A 15,777-nucleotide genomic window follows, 5' to 3' on the forward strand; every position below is an offset into this window, starting at 1 on the left:
AAAGGAAGAAAGAAGGGAGGGAGGAAAGGAAGAGAGGGAGGGAGGAAAGAAGGGAGGGAAATATAGAAAGAAAGGAAAGAAAGGGAAGGAAGGGAAAGAAGCAGGAAGAAGGGAAGAAAAGAAACAAGCATTCACTAAACTCCTACTGTATGCCAAGCAGCATACAAAGTACTTCACAAATATCTCCTTTGATTCAATTTAATTCAATTTCATTAACCATTGTATAGATCAGTCTCAGACTGATCAAATCAAAGGAATGCCCATCAATTGGGGAATGAATAAATAAGCTGTGGTACTTGATTGTGATGGATTATTATTGTGCTATAAGAAATGACAAGCAGGATGATTTCAGAAAGGTCTGGAAAGACTTGTATGAACTTGTATAGTGAAGTGAGCAGAACCAAGAGAACACTGTGCACAGAGACAGCAATATTGTTCTATGAAGAACTGTGAATGACTTAACTATTCTCAGAAATACAGTGATCCAAGACATTCCCAAAGAACTAATGATGAAACATACTATCCACCTCCAAAGAAAGAACTGATATTGATTGAACACAGACTGAAGCATGCTATTTTTTACTTTCATCTTTTCTTTTATCCAAATTTTTTGTACAAAATGACTAATATTTTAATGTTTTACATAATTGCACATGTCTAAGCCATATCTGATTGCTTACCACCTCAGGGAGGGGGAAGGAGAGGAAGAGAAGGAGGGATAGAATTTGGAACTCAAGACTATAAAGAAAAATATTTATTATTTAAAAACTAAAAAAAAGAGAGAGATTAAATGACACTCTTGGTCACACAGTTCATGTCATAGACAGTATTTGAATTCAAGCCTTCTTGACATCAGGTCTCCCCCAAAATAGGTCTTTACCTAGAGGTTCAAAGGCCAACTCAGAGACATAAACCATTCCCAGGTCAGGGCTATCACAGAGGCACTATGGACAGGTGATCAAAGCAATCAGACACTAGACAAGTGTCTTCCAATAAATGCAGATGATGGGTCAGCCTGCCTAGACTCTGGGGGAAAGTACAGATCCCAAGCCCAGCTCAGAGTAACAAAACCTTCCTCAGGCAGGCCTTCATTTTCAACCTTCCTCAGAAATAAGGGAGACATTAATATTCTTAGCTTGGAGTCTGTGAACTTAATTTTTTTCTGACTATTAAAGTATGATTGTTTTCCTTTATAATCCTGTATATTTTATTTTAGGCATTTAAAACGTAATTTTGAGCAGATATTCATAGATTTCATGAGACCACTAAATGGGTTTGTGACACAAAAAAGGTTAAGAACCCCTGTACCATCCCATGGTACAGTGTATAGAGTACTGAGCTTCAAGCCCAGAACACCTGAATTCAAATCCTGCCAAAAACATTTCCCTAGCTATATGACCCTGAGCAAATCACTGAAATGTTCTCAACCTCAGTTTGTCATCTGTAAAATGAAGTTGGGTTTGATGACCTCTAGTCCATTCCAGCTCTGAATCTATGAAGCTAGGGTCCTAATTCAGCACACATTGGCTTAGTGTCTGCTGGATAGAGTTCAGTACTCAGTTTTGGGGGTAGGTAAAACAATTATATTAGATGAGATGCTTTTCTTGAACTCACAGAGTTTATAGTCTAGTAAAGCAAATGCTTGTCCAGCAACAATTCCATGAAACAGATTATGTAACTATAAGTACCCTCAATCATGTGGCTCAGAGATTTGCTCATATTCATACACTTCGGATGTGCCGAAGTTAAAATTTGAAACCAAGACTTAATTCTGTGTTTATCACTTTTCTACTACAATAATTTGCCTCCTTCATCCCAAGCCTAGACTTATGGCATACTCATCAAGGCATACACCAGGAGAAGGGTTCATGAAGCAAGACAAAGGAGCATGTTGATGATCTATACCAATCACAAGAGCTGGGACTAAGAGGAAAATGACTAAGAGGGGAAGACGGGGATGAGACCCTTCCTCATTAGACCCTTCTGGTAACTTTCTAAGAATCAGGAGAGATTCTTACACTATTCTTGGAAGCTTGTATCATATAGTGGGGCTGGGCATAGCAGGAGATGTCACAATGATTTTCATTTCTAGATACCCAAGGGTGAGGGAAGCTAGGTGGCATAGTGGATAGAGTACCAAGCCTGGAAGCAGGAACATCTCAGTTCAAATATGACCCCAGACACTTACTAGCTGTGTGGCCCTGGACAAATCACTTAACCTTGTTTGCCTCAGTTTCTTCTTTGTAAAATGGCCCAGAGAAGTAAATGGCAAACCACCTTTTGTGTCTTTGCCAAGACAATCCCAAATGGGGTCACGAAGAATCAAACATGACTGAAATTACTGAACAATAATAATCCTAGGGTTACCTTAATTCAGGGTGATATCCTCCTGAATTTCAGGACGTTCCCAATGCCTGCATAACTCCGTTTTAGGAGTCTCACACTCAAGTCAGGACAATCAGAAGTTACCTTAATCACTTGATATCCCCCAAAAACAAAATACAAAAAATAAACAAAGAAATCCAGACATTCTAAATTGTCTAGAATTTAATGATTAGATGGACAAGGTCTAAGAGTTCACTTTTCGTAACACATTGCTATCTCTTTGCTGTTCCAGCTTGACGACTGGATTCCTCTTTCATTTAACCAACAGGTTGGCTCTGCAGATTGAAATGATGTATTTTAGTCAAAATTGGGATACTTCCCACTGAGATGTCTAAATTCTTCAGTCTGAAAAACAAAAATAGAAGGTATTTTATATAATGATGTTGTGTGGTTAATAATTCCCTTCATATAAACTATCACATTTGGTCCTACCAACAACCCTGTAAGATAAGTTTTGTCTTCATTTATAAATCTAGAAACTGAGACCCAGTCCATCATAGAGGAAATATGACTAGCCCAACATCATAGGGCTAATAATGGTGAGTCCAAGACTCAAAGCCAATTATTCAGACTCCAAACTGGAGGCTTGTTCCACTCCTCCACAACTGCCTTTGAATAAATCATTACTTTTTTGTTTGTTTGTTTCATTTTTGGTTTGGGGGGTTTTTGTGGGGCAATGAGGGTTAAATGACTTTCCTACGGTCACATACCTAGTGTGAAGTGTCTGAGGCTGGATTTGGTCTCAGGTCCTCCTGAATCCAAGGCTAGTGCTTTAGCCACTGTGCTACCTAGCTGCCCCAAAATCATTATTTTTAATGGACAAAGTGCATTAATGTACTTTCCTTCTAAGGACCATGAGGCATAATTTATTTTCTAAAGTAATATTAAATACTTTGACATCACTATTCATCAATTTTTTATCCTTGTTCAATTTAGTATAATCTGGAATGGAAAACTGACTCAAAACAACTCTACTAATACTATGACTATGACTAATATTGAGATGACTTTGCACTCTGCTTATAGCCCAACTGGCCTTCTATCTGTTACTCACAGAATACTCTCTTCTAGCTCCAAAGCTTTGTAGTAGCTATTCCCTCACGCCACCACCCTTACTTACCACCACCACTACTTAGTCCCATCTCAAAGAGTTGCTCTCTTCCTTTAACATGCAGGGACTTGTGAACGAAGCCTTTGATGACAGTTCCCTCCACCCAACTCCTAGTCCTCTCCCTGCCAGACTATAGTGTATGAAAGTACTTTGTATAAATTTAGATTTATTTGCTTTCTATTAATGCTGCATGTATTTCTATGTGAAGCTCACTGAAAATAAGAATAGTTTCATTATTTGTATTGTGACAATTGAAAGTTGAAAGACATAGTTTCTGGGTAATAGGATCATTTTATTATAAGGCCAGCAGGTTATTAATAAAAAGATGGTCATTTGGCCATCTCAGACCCAAGACAATCATGGTGGTGAGGCTCACAGCTTATATACCCTTGAAACAGTAGGTGGGTCAATGGGGCCTGGAGTTGACCCCTGCACGGAGAGATTATCTCCACTCAGATCACCCTCAGCCTTTGGGCTATAAATTCAAAGAATGTAATCTCTCTTCAATCCCCCCCACACACACACACACACACCTCCAGTGGCTACATAGACAAAAAGATCTGCCTACACCCAAGTTTGAGAACAAAATGAGTTTCCCCACCCTAGATTAAATTCCTTGCATGGTTGGGTGGGGTCTGACCAAGATAAAGAGCATTAATGCAATCTTATTATCTAGAGAAACCTAATTTCTTAAAAGTCATTAGTGGAGAACAAGGGGGTGTGTGTACTCTGAATATCTCCAAGATATTGAGTATTAATAGTTTCTAACAGCACTCAGGGGTGTATGAGATATTTAAGAAGTACTAGCACCTCTGATTTGAGGGATTGTAGATCCCTTTTCAGGACTGCTCATCAGCTCTTGGGGTCTACCTGGCACTTACATCTCACCTAAGGGGCAGCTAGGTAATGCAGCAGATAGCACTGACTCTGGAGTCATGAGGACCTCTGTTCAAATCTCACCTCAGACAGTTACTAGCTGTGTGACCTTGAGCAAGTCACTTAATGCCAGTTGCCTTAAAAAAAAATCCAGGGAGTTGCAAGGAGGTGGAGGCAAGATGGCAGAGAGAAGCCAGGAAGTTGCCTGAGCTCTCCCAAGTTTCCCTCAAAACCAACATTAAATCAAGCCTCTCAACGGATTCTGAAACTACAGAACCCACAAAAAGACAGAGAGACACAATCTTCCAACTTGAGATAATTTAGAAGACTTCAAGAAAGGTCAGTTTCACTCAGGAAAAAGGGGAGCACGGCACAGCTCAGACAATGCAGCACAACACGGAGGAGGTCTGGGCAAGTCAGCAGGAAGCTCTTGGACACAGCAGAGTAACTGAGGCCCCTTGATCCTGGCTCAGCAAGCTGGTGGCATAGTGGGCCAGTTGTGAGATCCACCAGCTGAGAGGGCAGGCTGCCAGGTAGAGGGCCACCCACAGGACAGGCATGACCAAGCTTGGCCATACCAGCACCTGGAGCAAGTGCAGGGAGCAAGCCCAGGGCAGCGAGAAATCCACAAGCCATAGAAGCCTCAGAGTAGAAAGCCATTGACACAGCCCCTATCCCCCAGCACAAGTAGCTTGAAATAGTGACCCTTGTGCCCCAGGTGTAGACCTCAAATTTTTAAAAATAAGCTGCAATATGAGTAAGAAACAAAAGGAAAAAAAGGCTCTTACAACTGAGAGCTTCTGTGTTGACAAGGAAGAGCTAAACACAAATTCAGATGAGGACAATACTCTCAAATTGCCTAAATGTGAAGCCTTCAGAGGGAAGATGAATTAATCTAAAGATCAAAAAACTTTCTTGGAAGAGCTCATAAAGGATTTTAAAAATCAATTGAGAGAGGTAGAAGAAAACATGGGGAAAGAAATGAAAGCGACACAAGAAAATTTTGAAAAAAGAATCAGCAGCTTGGAAAAGGAAGCACAAAGATTGAATGAAGAAAACAATTCCTTAAAAAATTCATTTGGCCAAATAGAAAAGGAGGTGCAAAAGCTTACTGAAGAAAAAAATGCCTTAAAAATTCAAATTAGAAAAAGAAATTGAAAAAGCCATTAATGAACTCCCTAATAAAAAATCCCCAGGGCCAGATGGGTTTACAGGTGAATTTTACCAAACACTTAAAGAACAATTAATTCCAATATTATACAAATTATTTGGAAAAATAGGTGAAGAAGGAGGTCTACCAAATTCATTTTATGACACAAATGTGGTGGTGATACCAAAACCAGGCAAAGCAAAAAGAGAAAAAGAAAATTATAGACCAATTTCCCTAATGAATATTGATGTTAAAATCTTAAATAAGATATTAGCAAGGAGATTACAGGAAGTGATCACCAGGATAATACACTATGACCAGGTGGGATTTATACCAGAAATGCAGGGCAGGTTCAACATTAGGACAACTATTAACATAATCAACCACATCAATAAGAAAACCAACCAAAATCATATGATTATCTCAATAGATGCAGAGAAAGCTTTTGACAAAATACAGAACAAATTCCTAATAAAAACACTAGAGAGTTTAGGAATAGGTGGAGCTTTCCTTAAAATAATAAACAGTATCTACCTAAAACCATCAGAAAGTATTATATGCAATGGAGATAAATTAGAGGCCTTCCCAATAAGATCAGGGGTGAAACATGGATGTCCATTATCACCCCTATGATTTAATATTGTACTAGAAAAGTTAGCTTTAGCAATCAGAGAAGAAAAAGGAATTAAAGGAATTAGAATAGGCAAGGAAGAAACAAAATTATCACTCTTTGCAGGTGATATGATGTTATACTTAAAGAATCCTAGAGAATCAACTCAAAAATTACTTGAAACAATTAACAACTTTAGCAAAGTAGCAGGATATAAAATAAATCCACATAAATCATCAGCATTTCTATACATGACCAACAAAGTCCAGCAGCAGGAGATAGAAAGAGAAATTCCATTTAAAGTAACAGTAGATAATATAAAATACTTGGGAGTCTACTTGCCAAGACAAACCCAGGAACTCTATGAACACAACTACCAAACACTCTTCACACAAATCAAATCAGATCTAAATATTTGGAAAGATATCAATTGCTCATGCATAGGCAGAGCTAATATAGTAAAAATGACAATACTGCCTGAATTAATTTACTTATTCAGTGCCATACCAATCAGACTACCTAAAAATTATTTTATAGAGCTAGAAAACATAATAACACAATTCATCTGGAAAAACAAAAAATCAAGAATATCCAGAGAAATAATGAAAAAAAATTTACAGGAAGGTGGGTTAGCGGCACCAAACCTGGAGCTTTACTATAAAGCGGCAGTCATCAAAACTATCTGGTACTGGCTAAGAAATAGAGTGGTAGATCAATGGAATAGGCTAGGCACAGGAAATGCAGTAGTAAATGACACTAGTAATGTAGTGTTTGATAAACCCAAAGACTCCAGCTCCTGGGATAGGAACTCAGTATTTGACAAAAACTGATGGGAAAACTGGAAGATAGTATGGCAGAAATTAGGCATAGACCAACATCTGACACCTTATACTAAAATAAGGTCAAAATGGATACATGATTTAGACATAAGAGGTGATACCATAGGTAAATTAGGAGAGAAAGGAATAGTCTACCTTTCAGATCTTTGTAATGGAAAACAGTTTATGACCAAACAAGAGATAGAGAATATTGTAAAATGCAAAATGGATGATTTTGATTATATTAGATTTAAAAATTTTTGTACAAACAGAAGAAATGCATCCAATATTAGAAGGGAGACAGTAATCTGGGAAACAATTTTCATGGCAAGTACTTCTGATAAAGGCCTCATTTCTAAAATATATAGGGAACTAAATCAAATTTATAAGAATCCAAGTCATTCCCCAATTGAGAAATGGTCAAAAGATATGAACAGGCAGTTTTCCGATGAAGAAACCAAAGCTATCTATTCCCATATGAAAAAATGCTCTAAACCTCTAATGATTAGAGAGATGCAAATTAAAACAACTCTGAGGTACCACCTGACACCTATCAAATTGGCAAAAATGACAAAAAAGGAAAATAATAAATGTTGGAGAAGCTGTGGAAAAATTGGAACACTAATGCATGGTTGGTGGAGCTGTGAACTGATCCAACCATTCTGGAGAGCAATTTGGAATTATGCCCAAAGGGCAATAAAGCTGTGCTTACCCTTTGACCCAGCAGTACCACTTTTGGGTCTTTTTCCCAAGGAGATCATGGAAAGGGGAGCGGGACCCACATATACAAAAATATTTATAGCTGCTCTGTATGTGGTGGCAAGGAATTGTAATTTGAGGGGATGCCCATCAATTGGCAAATGGCTGGACAAGTGGTGGTATATGAATACAATGGAATACTATTGTGCTGTGAAAAATGATGAGCAGGAGGAGTTCAAAGAAACCTGGAGGGTCTTGCGTGGGCTGATGATGGGTGAGATGAGCAGAACCAGAAGAACATTGTACACAGTATCATCAACATTGTGTGTTTATCTACTGTGATGGACTATATTCTTCTCACGAATGGAATGGTACAGAAGAGTTCCAGGGAACTCATGATGGAAGAGGATCTCCAAATCCAGGAAAAAAAAAAAGAACTGTGGAGTAGAGATGCTGATTGAACCATACTATTTCATTTATTTTTGGTGCTGTTGTTTTTCTATTTTGAGGTTTTTTGACATTGCTCTGATTTTTCTCTTATAACATGACTAATGCAGAAATATGTTTAATGTTATTATGTGTGTGTGTATATATATATATATATATACATACATATATATATATACATATATATATACATATATATATATGTATATATGTATATGTATATATATATATATATATATATATATATATATATATATATATATATATATATATATATATATATATATATATAAACCTATATCAGATTGCCTGCTGTCTAGGGGAGGGGGGAGGGAGGGGAGGGAGGGAGAAAAATCTGAAATTGGAAAGCTTGTATAAACAAAAGTTGAGAACTATCTTTACATGTAACAGGAAAAAAAATAAAATACTTTATTATTAAAAAAAGAAGTGACTGATAAAAAAAATTCAAATTGGACAGATGAATGCTAATGACTCTATGAGACAACAGGAATCAATCAAACAGAATCAAATGAATGGAAAAATAGAAGAAAATGTGAAATACCTCATTGGAAAGACAACTGACCTGGAAAATAGATCCAGGAGAGACAATTTGAGAATTATTGAATTGTCTGAAAGCCATGATCAAAAAAAGAGTCTAGATACCCTATTCCAGGAAATTATCAAGGAGGACTGCCCTGATATAATAGAATCAGAGGATAAAATCGTCATTGAAAGAATCCACTGATTACCTCTTGAAAGAGACTCCAAAACAAAAACTACAAGAAATATTGTAGAAAAATTCCAGAATTATCAGGTGGAGAAAATACTCCAAGAAATCAGGAAGAAGCAAATTAAATATCATGGAGTCACAGTCAGGATTGCACAGGACCTGGGAGCTTCAACATTAAAGGATAACAAGGCTTAGAATATGATGGTACTGAAGGCAAAGGAGCTTGGATTGCTTCCAAAATCTATTACCCAGCAAAACTGAACATTCTCTTTCAGGGGAAAAGATGGACATTCAGTGAAATAGGGGACTTTAAAGGTTTCCTGATGAAAAGACCAGAACTGAATAGAAAATTCAATCTTAATATATAAGACTCAAGAGTAAAAATGTAAACAGGGAAAAAAAATTATTCAATAAGGTTAAACTGTTTACATCCCTAAATGGTAAGATAATAAACAGAGGGTAAAAATATAAATAGTCTTTGATGGGATGATATAAAGAAAATTAAAGGGTGAAAAAAAGGAGCTTATGGGGAGAAGCGGAAAAGGGAAGTGGAATGGGGTTAATTACATCATATGAAGAGATGCAAAAAACCTTTTAAAATAGAGGGAAAGAAGGAAGGGGGTAAGCATTTTTCAACCTTACTGTCATCAGATTTGGTTCAAAGAGGGAATAACATATATGTTCATTTGGATAAAGAATTTTAGCTTATTCTTTAGGGAAGTAAAATGGTAAGGGGAAAAGGGGGGACAGATAGAAAGGAGGGCAGAAGCAGCAGAGAAAAGGGTAAAGAAAAGGGAGGGGGAATGATAAAATATAGGGCAGTTTGGGGGAGGTAGAGGTAAAAAGCAAAACTTTGGTGAGGAGGAATAGGGGGAAAGAAGGGGAGGAAAGTTCAAAGGGGGTAAGTAGAACGAAGGGAAATTGACAGTAATAATAACTATGAATGTGAATGGGATGAACTCTGCCATAAAACAGAAGTGAATAGCAGAGTGGATTTAAAATCAGAATCCTACCATATGCTGTTTACAATAAACATACTTGAAGCAGAGAGATACACACAGAGTAAAGCTAAAAAGGTTGAAGCAGAATATATTATGCTTCAGCTGAAGCTAAAAGGTACCATAGCAAATGAAGTAATTTCAGTACTAAACATGTATGGGCCAAGTGGTATAGCATCAAAATTCTTAGAGGAGAAGTTAAATGAGTTACAAGAGGAAATAGCAAAACTATACTAGTGGGGGATCTTAATCTTCCCCTCTCACAATTAGATAAATCTAGCCACAAAATGAATAAGAAAGGAGTTAAAGAAATGAATAGAATGTTAGAAAAGTTAGATATGATAGATTACTGGAGAAAATTGAATGGTGATAGAAAGGAATATACAATTTCCTCAGCGATACATGACATATATACAAAAATTGACCATGTATTAGGGCACAAAAAACTCATAGTCAAATGCAGAAAGGCAAAAATAGTAAATGCATCTTTCTTAGATCATGACACAATAAAAATTACATATAATAAAAAGCCATGAAAAATAGACTGAAAATTAATTGGAAACTAAATATCTCATTCTAAAGAATTAGTGTGTCAAATGACAAATCATAGAAACAATCAAAAACTTCATCCAAGAGAATGACAATAATGAGACAACATACCAAAACCTATGGGATGCTGCCAAAGCAGTGCTTAGGGGAAATTGCTATCTTTAAATGCTTACATGAATAAAAAAGAGAAAGAGGAGATTAATGAATTGGGCATGCAACTAAAACTAGAAAAAGAACAAATTAGAAATCCCCAACTAAATGCTAAATTAGAAATCCTGAAAAATCAAAGGAGAAATTAATAAAATTGAAAGTAAGAAAACTATAGAATTAACAAAACTAAGAACTGGCTTTATGAAAAAAACAATAAAATAGATAAACCTTTGCTTAGTTTGATTTAAAAAAGGAAGGAAACCAAATTACCAGTATCAAAAAAAGAAAGGGGGTGATTTTACCACCAATGAAGTAGAAATTACAGTAATAATTAGAAACTATTTTGCCAAACTTTATGCCAATAAATTTGGCAATTTAAAAGAAATGGATAAATATTTACAAAAATACAAATTGCCCAGGTTAACTGGAGAAGAAATAAAATTATTAAATAAGCCCATATCAGAAAAATAAATTGAACAAGCCATTAATGTACTCCCTAATAAAAAATCTCCAGGGCCAGATGGGTTTACAAGTGAATTCTACCAAACATTTAAAGAACAATTAATTCCAATACTATAAAAATTATTTGGAAAAATAGGTGAAGTAGGAGTTCTACCAAAGTCCTTTTATGACACAAATATGTTGTTGATACCTAAACCAGGCAGAGCCAAAACAGAGAAAGATAATTATAGACCAAAATATTAACAAGGAAATTACATTAAGTGGTCAACAGGACAATACACTATGACCAGGTGGGATTTTGTGGTAAAAAAATATGAAAGTTTTTTAACAGTCAGTTAGGATAACTGAAAGATGCCAGTTTTTCTTTAAGGACCACCCTTTTGGGGAGGAGACCAATGGCATGAGCTACGCACGCCAGTGTGCCTGCTGCGCATGTCAGACTGCCTGCTATGCACTCGACTTCCAGGGTGCGAGCTGAAAAGACAAGGAGAGAACGGAAGTGGGGCTTTTTCCTTCTCTGCTGGTCTCCTGACTGCATGGCACAGACGGTCTCTCTCTCTCTAAAGGTGGCCTTCGGTTTTGGTGAGTTTTTTATAAGGAATATAGCCTAAGCTTAGACTTAAGACAATTTGTATTGTGTTTCTACTTTCCTATCCTTCTAATCAACATCACCTTGTGACTACAATAACAATAAAAGGTCTATCTAGAAAACCAAAAGCTTCTTCCATTTACTAGTCTGGGAGATAAATTAAGGGAAAGGTTAAGTAGGGGAGATTTATGATCTAATATCCAATTTTAAATCTCACAATTTATACCAGGAATGTAGGGGTGGTTCAACATTAGGAAAACTATTAATATAATCAACCACATCAATAAGAAAACTAACCAAAATCATATGATTATCTCAATAGATGCAGAGAAAGCTTTTGACAAAATACAGCACCCATTCCTAATAAAAACACTAGAGAGCATAGGAATAGGTGGATATTTCCTTAATATAATAAGCAGTATCTACCTAAAACCATCAGCAAACATTATATGTAATGGAGATAAGTTAGAGGCCTTCCCAATAAGATCAGGGGTGAAACAGGAATACCCATTATCACCTCTATTATTTAATATTGTACTAGAAAAGTTAGCTTTAGCAATGAGAAGATAAAGGAATTAAAGGAATTAGAATAATCGAGGAGAAAACAAAACTATCACTTTTTGCAGATGATATGATGGTATGCTCAGAGAATCCTAGAGAATCAACTGCAAAATTACTTGAAATGTTAGCAAAGTAGCAGGATATAAAATAAATGCACATAAATCATCAGCGTTTCTATACATGACCAACACAGCCCAGCAGCAAGTGACAGAAAGAGAAATTCCATTTAAAGTAATGGTAGACAATATAAAATACTTGGGGGTCTACGCGTGCCAAGACAAAACCTGGAACTCTGTGAACATAATTACAAAACACTTTTCATACAAATTAAATCAGATCTAAATAATTGGAAAAATATCAATTGCTCATGGATAGGCTGAGCTAATATAATAAAAATGATAATTCTACCTAAATTAATTTACTTATTCAGTGCCATACCAATCAGATTACCTAAGAATTCTTTTATAGAGCTAAAAAAATAGCAAAATTCATCTGGGAAAACAAAAGGTCAAGAAGATCAAGGGAAATAATGAAAAAAAAATTCACAAGAAGGTGGGCTAACTGTACCAAATCTGAAGCTTTATTATAAAGTGGTAGTCATCAAAACTATTTTGTACAGGCTATGAAATAGAGTGGTGGATCAATGGAATAGGTTAGGCACAGGAGACACAGTAGTAAATGACTTTAGTAATGTACTGTTTGATAAACCCAAATACTCCAGCTTCTAGGTGTGTTAAAACAATGGAATGTGATAGATGAGATTTAGCAGATACTCAGGGGCCCACCTGGAGACTGAGTTAAACTGATTGATTTAGATAAGGCAACTGACTCTTGACTGCTTACTAGATTGTAAGCACATCTGGCTGGTACTTAAGGGTACTTAAACTAAAAACTTTGAAATTTACATCCAGACCACCGTTGGGTCCATTGAACCAATTAATTTGAATGACACTAGGTAATCAGCTTGAAGAACCTCACATTTCTGGGAGGGGAACATGAAGCAGGAAGCAGACACTGGGGAGAGGCTTCTGGTGCTTTTTGGTGTGAGAGATCGGCATGGTGGCAGAAGACTTCAGAAGGGGGAGCTTAAGAAGGTTAGGATTGCCAGGTTATAGGAAATCTGTTCTCAATCTTTCTCTTTCTTTTTCTATCTTTCAGTAAACCCTTAAAAAACCTAAACTCTTTTATCAGTGATTTTTAGTCAGTTTCTCCCCAAAACTGGGTAGACAGATTAGAACCCACATTTAGAATTTTAAATAACACATGGGATAGGAACTCAGTATTTGACAAAAACTGCTGGGAAAACTGGAAGATAGTATGGCAGAAATTAGACACAGACCAACATCTTATACCTTATACTAAAATAAGGTCAAAATGGGTACATAATTTAGACATAAAAGATGATACCATAGGTAAATTAGGAGAGGAAGGAATAGTTTACCTCTCAGATTTATGGAATGGAGAACAGTTTGTGACAAAACAAGATATAGAGAATATTATGAAATGCATAATGAATGATTTTGATTATATTAATTTTTTTTTAGTGAGGCAATTGGAGTTAAGTGACTTGCCCAGGGTCACACAGCTAGTAAGTGTTAAGTGTCTGAGGCTGGATTTGAACTCAGGTACTCCTGACTCCAGGGCCGGTGCTCTATCCACTGTGCCACCTAGCTGCCCCCATTATATTAAATTTAAAAGTTTTTGTACACATAGTCAGTGTTTCTGATAAAGGCCTCATTTCTAAAATATCTCAAGAACTAAATCAAATTTAAAAGAATCCTAGTGATTCCCGAATTGAGAAATGGTCAAAGCATATGAACAGGCAGTTTTTTGATGAAGAAATCAAAGCTATCTATTGCCATATGAAAAAATGCTCTAAATCACTAATGATTAGAGAAATGGAAATAAAAACAACTCTGAGGTACCATCTGAGACCTATCAGATTGGCTAATATGACAAAAATGTAAAATAATAAATGTTGGAGAAGCTGTGGGAAAATTGGAACACTAATGCATTGTTGATGGAGCTGTGAACTGATCCAACCATTCTAGAGAGCAATTTAGAATTATGCCTAAAGGGCTATAAAGCTGTGCATACCCTTTGACCCAGCAATAACAGTATTGGGTCTTTTTCCCCAAGAGATCATAAAAAAGGGAAAAGGACCCACATGTACAAAAATATTTATAGCTGCTCTTTTTGTGGTGGCAAGGAATTGGAAATTGAGGGGCTACCACTCAACTGGGGAATGGCTGAACAAGTTGTGGTATATGAATGTAATGGAATTCTATTGTGCTGTAAGAAATGATAAACAGGCAGATTTCAGAGAAACCTGGAAGGACTTACATGAACTGATGCTGAATGAGATGAGCAGAACCAGAACATTGTACACAGCATCAACAACATTGTGTGTTGATCAACTGTGCTAGACTTAATTCTTCGCAGAAATACAATGGTCCAAGATAGTACCAAAGGACTCATGATGGAAAATGCTCTCCGAATCCAGAAAAAAGGAACTGTTGAATCTGCATGCAGATCGAACCATACTATGTCTACTGTTTTTGTTGTTCTTCTTCTTCTTTTTTGAGGTTTTTCCTTTTTGCTCTGATTCTTCTCTCATTATATGACTAATGCAGAAATATGTTTAATGTGATTGTACATATATAACCTATATCAGATTACTTGCTGTCTTGGGGAGGGGGGCGGGAGGGGAAGAATGGAGAACAATTTGAAACTAGAAGTCTTATAAAAACAAATGTTGAAAATTATCTCTAAATGTAACTGGAAATTAATAAAATATTTATATGGGAAAAATTTTCAAAACTATCTCTACATGTAATTGGAAAATAATAAAATACTTTTATGGAAAAAATCCAGGGCCATCTCCAGTCTACCTGATTTATATTTTGCCACTGGAATGTGGTAAAAATTATTTGTGATAAAGATTAATATCAAAAATTTTAGCTGAATGATTTGGTGGGACACCTGTCCCACCCTGAGATTGTGCTTGCCACTAAAGATCTTTTGAAGGACCTCCTCTTTTGGGGAGGAAAAAAACACCAGACCTCCCTTTTAGTGGGAAGAAACTCCACCTGAAGGAAAGGCAACTTCTGGTGGGCGGGGTGTTAAAAAAAATGAAGGTCATAGCTTTTCAGCCTGGGTTAGGAGTTTTTGGCAGCGCTCAAGCTCTGGGGGTTCACTTAGTTGTGGTGGCATGTCCGGGGACTTGGCGGAGCATGTGTTTCACACTCTGTTTGGGACTACTACTGAGTTACTGCAGATTGAATGAGTTGGTGAGTTAATGAAGGAAAAACCTAAGCTTAGTGTTAAGACTATCTATCTGCATTTCTACTTCCTTATTTCTTTAATTGGTTTCACCTTTGTGGTCTAATGAATTCCCCAAGCAATAAAACCTGATCCTATATGAACTGAAGCTCAGAGGATCCTTTTCTTATTGGCCTTGGAGATTATATATATATATATATATATGTATATATATATATATATATATATATAAAAGGGAAAGTATAAAAGTGGGAGATTAATGCTCCATATATCCAATTTTGAACCTTACAGAAACCAGATAGCCATAGAGGAGAGAATAAGGCTGGTGACTTTGTATAGCCCTCCCTCACTTAAATTTAA

Source organism: Dromiciops gliroides, chromosome 2 (genome assembly GCF_019393635.1).
Source record: "Dromiciops gliroides isolate mDroGli1 chromosome 2, mDroGli1.pri, whole genome shotgun sequence".
In the NCBI taxonomy this organism is placed as follows: domain Eukaryota; kingdom Metazoa; phylum Chordata; class Mammalia; order Microbiotheria; family Microbiotheriidae; genus Dromiciops; species Dromiciops gliroides.